At 39.3% G+C, this 8,430-nt stretch overlaps 1 pseudogene; it reads left to right on the top strand.

Moving 5' to 3' along the window:
* The first annotated feature begins 372 nt into the window (after positions 1 to 372).
* LOC147901087 (uncharacterized) lies at positions 373 to 2,065 on the top strand (annotated as a pseudogene).
* The last annotated feature ends 6,365 nt before the right edge of the window (positions 2,066 to 8,430 follow it).

An 8,430-nucleotide genomic window follows, 5' to 3' on the forward strand; every position in this document is an offset into this window, starting at 1 on the left:
ATCGTGTTGTGTAGATGGAATGCAAAAGATGACACTCTTATTGGGTTTTGTGGAAAGAAAGGAGAATATCATCAATGCTCATTAAATGACTCCATTGTTGTTGGTGAAGGCTCACAAGGATACTAGAATATTATAGATGCCTTTCAAAATCATATCATAGGTCATTATGCTATACTTTTGATTGTTAATCCTCTTCATGATCTTCTTCAACGATTGGCTTTTATTGTGCATTGCACATGCAATCGTTTTGATAGTGATTTTGTAAGGAAACAACGGAATCTTTTGGAGACCACGTGGAATGCAAACCCGAAAGATAAAGTTGGACCCATAATTGGACATGCTTCGGATGGAGATAGTAGAAGACAAAAGTTGATGCTTGAAGACTATTTGGAGAAAAGCGAACAACCATTTGCTGTTAATTGGTGTGGATGGAATTTGAGAGAAAAAATTGTAGGAGGAAATGTGTATGGCCTTCATGATAAAGACTTTGTACACTGTGGAAAGAAACCTACAAGCCCACTTGATAGTCCCACTTGACAACTAGCAATTGGATGTGTTTGGATCACACTAAATCATGTATCTATTATTTACAATTCTTTTTCAATTGAGGAGCACAAGCTACGAGATGGAGATATTCAAAGGAATGATCGACAAAATTGGGGAGCAACTCAAAGGATTGCAAGTAGACAAGTACATAAATGTTTGAGAAAACTTCAAAAAAAAGAAGTATGAAGGGGACCAAGGCATATTTGATGATTGTTGTGGTTGATTATATTGATATTTTCTTGTCACCATATTTGATCTTGAAGGAGCATGTGATGCTTGTAGCCAAGGTAGTTTTCTTTTTCAAAATTTGGCAACTATGGATTCATCACCATCCAACCTATACCTTGAAGAAAAATTTAATTAGTAAGGAGGCTTATATGGACTGTATACCTTTTTGTCATTTTGTTGTATTGCTCATAAAGATGTTTTGAGATTTTTATCCTAATCCGAAGTGTCCACTACATTGTATCGGTTCTGATGCTGCTGAAATCTATTTTAGTAAAGTTGGAGGCATGATTGGGCAAGAAAGAGCATTTGATCTTGGAGATCTTTTACATAGCGTTGGTAGCTTGAATAAAATTGCCATGCATGAGTGTGCTCAATATGGTCTAACTTTCTCTAGGGCTCATAAAAAGCAAGAGCATATATGGAAACATTTGAACAAACAAGAAGGGATGATTGAAGAAAATCTAGGTGACTATGAGAGTTTCTTTTGATGAAAAGATGATTGATGCATTGAAGGAGGGCTTACAACAAGCTCACATACTATGTCAGTCTTTGGATTTGAAACCTAGCAAGCCTGAAGACTTAAAATGGTGGTTTCAACCTAGGCTAGATGCAGGGTCTACGTGGTCTAAGCTAGATGCTAAAATGGGAGAAGCTGAGGAGAATGATGACTTTGTGTAGCCATGTGGTGAAGAATAATCTATGGACGAGAATAGCAATGAAAGCAAAGAGGTTATTGCACTTAGTGAGATTAGACATGAAATTGATGACATTTTTAAAGAAACAAGAAACACGCCCCCTAAGAAAAGCATTAGCCCCATTGTAGAGGTGGACGGGAAGTTTATTTTCAAGTCAACATTGGTGAGCCAACTCAATGGATGTCTAACCTTGTCAAAAGATAGACTCACAAGGGTAAAGCAAGGTGTTTACTTCAACCACGAAGCAAAAGCACAATCATCAAATGGAAATTTATTTGGTATAGGTTGTGATTGTGCTTTGTGATTGTGCTGTATACTTTCATGATAACACAAAAGGACAAGGAAACCAACACATAAAAAGAAATGGCAAAGCTACAATCACGAGGAAGATGGATGCAACTCATGGTACATGCTACTTAGGAAGAGTTCAAAAGATGAGGAAGAAAGTCGGAGGGAGGTACGTGGATTATAAGCGTGGCTTTGATTTAGTAGATAGGCCTCAAGGTTTGGAAGTTCAGCTTGGATGGTATCAAAGGGAAAAAGGAGCACAAATGTTCACTTATGATTTGATAGAAACTTTCCAAAATGTATTATAATGAGCTAGATCATCTAAGGATCATTTTGGTTTCAGAAAATGATACGTCACATGTATCGCATAAGGAGTTGGGCTAGTTCTTGAGGCAAAATTCTACATTTTTTGTAAGTCGAATACCTTAAGATAAACTTGAATACAAACTTTTCTTGAGATATAGTTCTATATTTTTTGTAAGTCAAGTAATTTAGATAAACTTGAGTGCAAACGTTTTCTAGCTTTATCTACATACATTAATCATGCAAAATTCTTGATTCTTGTTGGTGAATAAATAGGAAAATACTGGATGGAGGGTCGAATTTGGAAGCCAAGTTGCCTATTTTAGGGCCCTCCCTTGGCTATAATTTTTACATTATAAACAAGACAATTCCACATCATCCATGTTATCCAGCTAAGGTCATTCAAGGATCCATCAATGAGGAGGAGAAGTCTGTGTAGCAACCTTTAGTCTAGCTATCTTTAGCTTATTTTTTGCCATGTCTAAGTCTAAGGTTTTAATTAAACTCTTGATGACAAGTCTTGGTTGTAACTTGCATCTATTTTTAGATATCAATATGCTTGTACTTTGGATCCAACTCTACCTTTTCATTTAGTACTTTTGATGAAATTTGGCTATAGCTTGTGACCCTCGGTTGTGTGCTAGAGTCTAAATATCAAATTGAGCATCTACAAAATAGAGTTTATCTACCAAATTGTGCAATCAATGCAAGTGTGATATGGATCTCATCGAAGCTTGAAATATCCCAAACCTTTGTGCGAAATTCCATATTGTGCAGCAAAAGATGGATTATAAAACCCTAAAGGACTACTAAAGGAAGAATATACTATATCCAAGAAACTATGCATCCAATGTACAAGTGGTCTATGGCTTCGCTTAAAGTTGTCTTCTATTCTTTGCTTGCCTCACCAACTAGCTTCTCTGTTTCAATTCTGGACTCAATGGCCTCAATGGCAACATGCAGCTCGCCATGGCTTGCAAGAGAAGCAAATAGAGCTGCAAGACAGGAAAACCAAGAAGCCAAGTCAAGGCACAATGGCCAACATGGAGGCACATACATTTTTGAAAAATCAGCCATATATTGATATCTTGCAACACCTAAGGGCACAGTGGGTTGCATTCGGACGACCAAAGAAACCAGCCCAAGGCCTTGTCAAAGGATATAAAGATTGATAAAGTTGGGATGTGAGTAATAAACTTTGTTTTCTAAGCATTATTTGTTTCAAGAATGTTTATGGCTTTGTAAAAGAAGTGATAACTGCCATTCTCTAACCATCATCTGTGACAACATTGAAATCTAGGATATGACCACATGCAATTGATTTTTACCAAATGAAATTGTCATGAGGGTGTCTTCTTTACCTACTCACGAGGCCTTCCTCGAATTTCGGGTTGGTATATCATTCATCAGAGTAGTTGAATTGTTGGAACACGTCATCATATGAATATTTGGAGAATGGCACTAATGCCATTCATCACCTAGAGAATGGAGAGTGGCACTGGTGCCATTCTCCTCAATCCACAGTAAATTACCAGTCACCAGGCTTGCATGCTCGAGAGAGTACTAGAGTGCATGGTAATGAGGGATAAGACATGATTAGGCTTCATGATTAACTTTTGTGGAAACTATTACCAGATGGTGGTGGCTGTCATCAGCCACATTTGTCGTTGGCTATGATTCCACCATGCCACCACTTACCCTCCACCACCGGGATTAAGCATTCAAGATCACCTACAAGTGTACTAAAAATTACCAGTCATTGGGATCTCATGCTCAGTAGAGTACTCGAGTGCATGGTAACGAGTGATTACAGCCACCTCTATCATGGCTATGATTCCACTGGGTTGGTAGTTAAAATTACCAGCCACTGCTCATCCACCACCGAGCTTAAGCATGCATGATCACTACGAGTGCAGTAAAAATTAGTAGTCACTGGGCTCACATGCCCAGTAGAGAACTAGAGTTCATGGTAATGAGTGATTAGAACTTCACGATTTACCTTTCTGAGAATTACTGCCTGATGGTGGTGGCTCTCATCAGCCATGCCTATCGTGGCTAAGATTCCACCAAGTTGGCAATTAATTACCAACCACCAGAGTGCCACCACATGGTGTCTTCTTCATGATTACCAGCTTGTCTGGGGTGGCGCCTAAGATTCCACCTTGGTGGCCTGCAATTAATATGGATGGAACCCCAGGCTCTAGCCACCATTATTTGGACCTAAATTTTTTGTTATGCTTTAATATAAGATGGATCTTGAGGCTATAGCATTTGTCAATGGTATGACACTGAAATACAATGGAATTTTATGCCCCGAAGGACTTCACGAACTAGACCATTGACACCACAAAGAAAGCATGGTTCTTGGTTGAGCAAAGGAAATCTCATTCTAGTGATGACAAAGAGAGAGTTGGAGAAAGATGAGCAGGCATCAAATGTATCTTTCTCAAAGAGCAATTTGATTCAAGGGGGAACCTTACTAGGAATAAAAATTGAAAAAGATAGAAATACAATAATGATTTAAACAAAGTCAAGAATGAGCAACATATTGTTTCATCTTTCAAAGAAAGATGCAATGCACTTTGTGATGCCGCCTCCAAAACTTTACACCTAGATTTCCTGAATTGGTTCCTACATTAGAGATCCTCCAACATGTGTGGGAGGAATTTTCCATTGAGGAAGCAAGAAAAATGCAGTCAAAGATAATCCTTGAATAATTCCAAGGTGTCATTGAACAAGGTTCAACTTCATTGGAGGGACCTAAGGTGCAAGAGTCCACACATGAGAAACGAAGGGATGAGACACACCATGTAGACCTGGTTCAGGGTAATACAAATGAGAGAGGAATTGGAGTGGATGGGACAGAACACATTGTAGCATTGGATGAGGGTATTGTACACATGGATGCTTACAAGGGCTCTACATCTGAGACAGGAATTGAATTGACTGAGACACGACATGCATCAAATGAGGCAAGACATGCACATGCATCTCTCGTTCATGGTATTACTCACTTATATGGTGTAATGCATAAAGTTGATGGGATAACAGGACAAGTGCAGCCCTTGGGTATACTTTGAAGTGGAGGCAATAGAAGAAGAAGTAGGGCGATTTAGAGTGGTTCACATAGAGCCCCTAAATAATAAACCCCAATGTCAAATGCAAAAGGCGAGTACTTCACGAGCTACCGTTCCAAGTCCTATGATAGCTACAGGTACTTAAAAAAGAGGTCATTCATCTACAAAGAAAGGGCAAAGAAGAGAAGAGGAAGAACAAAAAGAGGATGCGGAGGGTCTTGAAATGGAGTCAGATTCAAAAGCAAAAATGTTATCAATGAAGAATATAAATCTTTGCTTGAATGGAGGCAATTATAGATGAGGATCCAGGATATATATGGGGCCAGAAGACTCAAGTTGTACATGCTTCAACGGTGGTCAAAGCTAAGTTGCATTAATTCGCTCGAATTTTTTTTTCTATTCGAAAAATCGTGATTTTCCCGAATTAAAACGAATCCAACGATTTTTCCTAATTTATTCGTACGAATAGGTTATTTGTACGAATAAACCTTTATTTGTACAAATAAACGAGGTTATTCGTATGAATAAACGTAGTATAAATTTGAAACAATTGTTATTTTTGGTATTCGTACGAATACATCCAATTGTATTCTTCAGCCACCTGCTTGCCTGCCTACCACCTCTTGGTTGCCTACCTGCTACCTCTTGCTTACTTCCATACCTACCAGCTCTTGTGATAGGTACCTTACTGCACCTTACTTTTATTATAGTCTTTCATTGTAATCAATGTTTCTCTCTCTCTTGTTTTATTTAAGACTAGCACTCATCTCTCTTAGGAGAGTTGTGTGTTGCAGTCTTTTTAAAATGTTTAATATTTATTTTGTATTGTATTTAAATGTGTAGGTAGGCTGGCACTCATCTCTCTTGCGAGACTTGTGTGTTGCAGTCTGTTTTTGTCGTGTGTTGCAATTTTAATTATAATATAAATAATTATCTTTTACCTGAGATTGGCACTCATCTCTCTTAAGAGAGTTGTGTGTTGCAGTCTCAGTTTGTATAAAAATGTTTGTTTAACTCTTGGGCTGGCACTCATCTCTCCCTTGAGAGTTGTGTGTTACAGTCTAGGCTTAGTGATGTTTTCATATATGCTTATTCTGGCACTCATCTCTCCCTTGAGAGTTGTGTGTTATAGTCTAAGTTTAGAGATGTTTTCAACTACTTAGTCTGGCACTCAATTGTCCCTTGATAGTTGTGTGTTGCAGTCTAAGTTAGATATCATGGGACGTTGTCTTAGACACTTAGTCTGGCACTCAACTATCCCTGGATAGTTGTGTGTTGTAGCCTTAGTTAGAAATCATGCAATGTGCTTTTAGACACTTAGTTTGACACTCAATTGTCCCTTGATAGTTGTGTGTTGTAGTTGAATCCTAGTGTTAGATGGTGAAGTCCACAATTAGGTTATACCTAGGTCATTTTTTGTGTTTTGATTTTCTATATTATGTTACATGATTTGAGGCTTGAGCTTGAGTTGAGAGGTTATACCTAAGTAATTTCTTAGACTACTTGCATTTCTTAGACTGCTTGCATTGATTTTCTTATTGCACCTAGCACTGAATTATTTTTTGAATTCTATGTTGTAGCTTACTACATATGAGATGGCTCACGCAGGTGAGAAGAGGAAGTGTCAACAACCTGATCTCACAAAGTCTCAGAGGAAGGTGCTGAAAAAAGAGAATGTACACTTCTTAATGAATGTCGATCAGGACATCATTGAGACAGCTTTCCAAAATGGTGAAAGTGGTGTACAAAATCTGGTGAGGACAATGGCGGAGCATGGAGGGAGAACTTCTTGCGTGATCGATTTCCAAATGTTTTCACAGTAGAGTCTATAGACTGGTATTTGTACCACTTAGCGATGGAGGGCCGACGATGCCTCGGTCAAATAGATTGAGACATAAACTCATGTGACACAAAGTGAGGGTCCTGCTATAGATGCCAAGGTCACGTACATCAAGAATGCGTGGCGAGGTTACAAAGGTAAAGGAGCTGCCTCGACCTCCCTTCCATCAATGCACCCACGTCCCATTGAGATATTGAGCTCCACTCGTGATATGCCAGGGTGACCATTGTGTATTTATGTCACTGACTTGTTAACTGGAGATGCGGTTGGTACACTGCCCATGAATAATAGCTGGATGACAGCTATCCTTATGTACTCTAGTTCGTGGCTCAGTTAGTATGCCATGTTAGTTAGCTGAGTTTGGTTTGAGACCCACATATAGGGTTCTCCTATTTCTTTGTACTAGAGTTCTTTTGGCTTTCACAACTAAGAAGAGGAAAACTATTTTCAGCCTCCACCTTTGTGTGTATTCCCCCATTGTGTATGTGAGAAAGCTGCAAGTGAGACTCCTTCCTTTTCTCCCACTATCTTCACATGGTATCAGAGCCTGGTTCATGGTAAGGAGCTCAAGAAACCAAACCAAGTTCACGGTGTCCTAGTAAGAGGCCCAGTGTTGCTTTCCTTTTTCGAGCTTGGGAGCAAATCTCTGCAGGTAGCACAGCCGGAAGTGCAAGAGTGCACTGTCTCAGATTGAGATGCCCTTCATGGTGTGGCAAGAGGGCAGTAAATACTGCGGGTAGGGGCAAAGCCCTTGGTGACTTTATTTTTCTGATTCGAGGCCATTTTGGGGCCCGTTTTGGAGGCGGAAGTTCTTCGCAAGCATTGAGAAAAAGGCCCTGTTTTTGCTGTACGACCACTGTTCTGCAGGTCGGTGGAAAGTTGCCACAGAAATTGCATCGTATGCCTGTGTGCAGAGATATTGGGGGTTACAGAATCATCCTTATTGCCTGTTCATGCAAAATTGTCACTAGGAAGTGACTGTGTGGTCAAATACCACTTTTGTCAGTTTTGCAGATTTTCCCTTGTGAGGCAGAAGCTGTGTTTTTTGCAGTGACAGAATATTTTGCAGTGTTCTGCAATGGCATTTGATTCTCTTTCACATATTGTCACTGAAAAGCTTGATAAGAACAACTTCCAAGCATGGAAGTTTAGAATGACGAATTTCCTTATGGGAAAAGGCTATTGGGAGTTCATTACAGGAAATGAAGAAGAACAAGTTCTTCCTAATGTTCCCAATCAACAGGAAATGCAAGCATTTAAAGGATGGCATGAGAGAGCCAGAAAAGTTATGTATTGGCTGTCTATCAGTATTTCGGATTCTATGATTGTGCATATTTAGCATGCAAGTACACCAAAGGAGGCATGGGATACTTTGGCAAAAATGTACAGAAAAAATACGCAAGCCAGGAAAATGCAGCTCAAGAAGGAGCTGCATAATGTGCAGAGAGAAAAT

The sequence above is a fragment of the Dipteris shenzhenensis genome, chromosome 6 (genome assembly GCF_047967505.1).
Source record: "Dipteris shenzhenensis isolate YYH24624 ecotype China chromosome 6, Dip_SZ_1.0, whole genome shotgun sequence".
Classification (NCBI taxonomy): Eukaryota; Viridiplantae; Streptophyta; class Polypodiopsida; order Gleicheniales; family Dipteridaceae; genus Dipteris; species Dipteris shenzhenensis.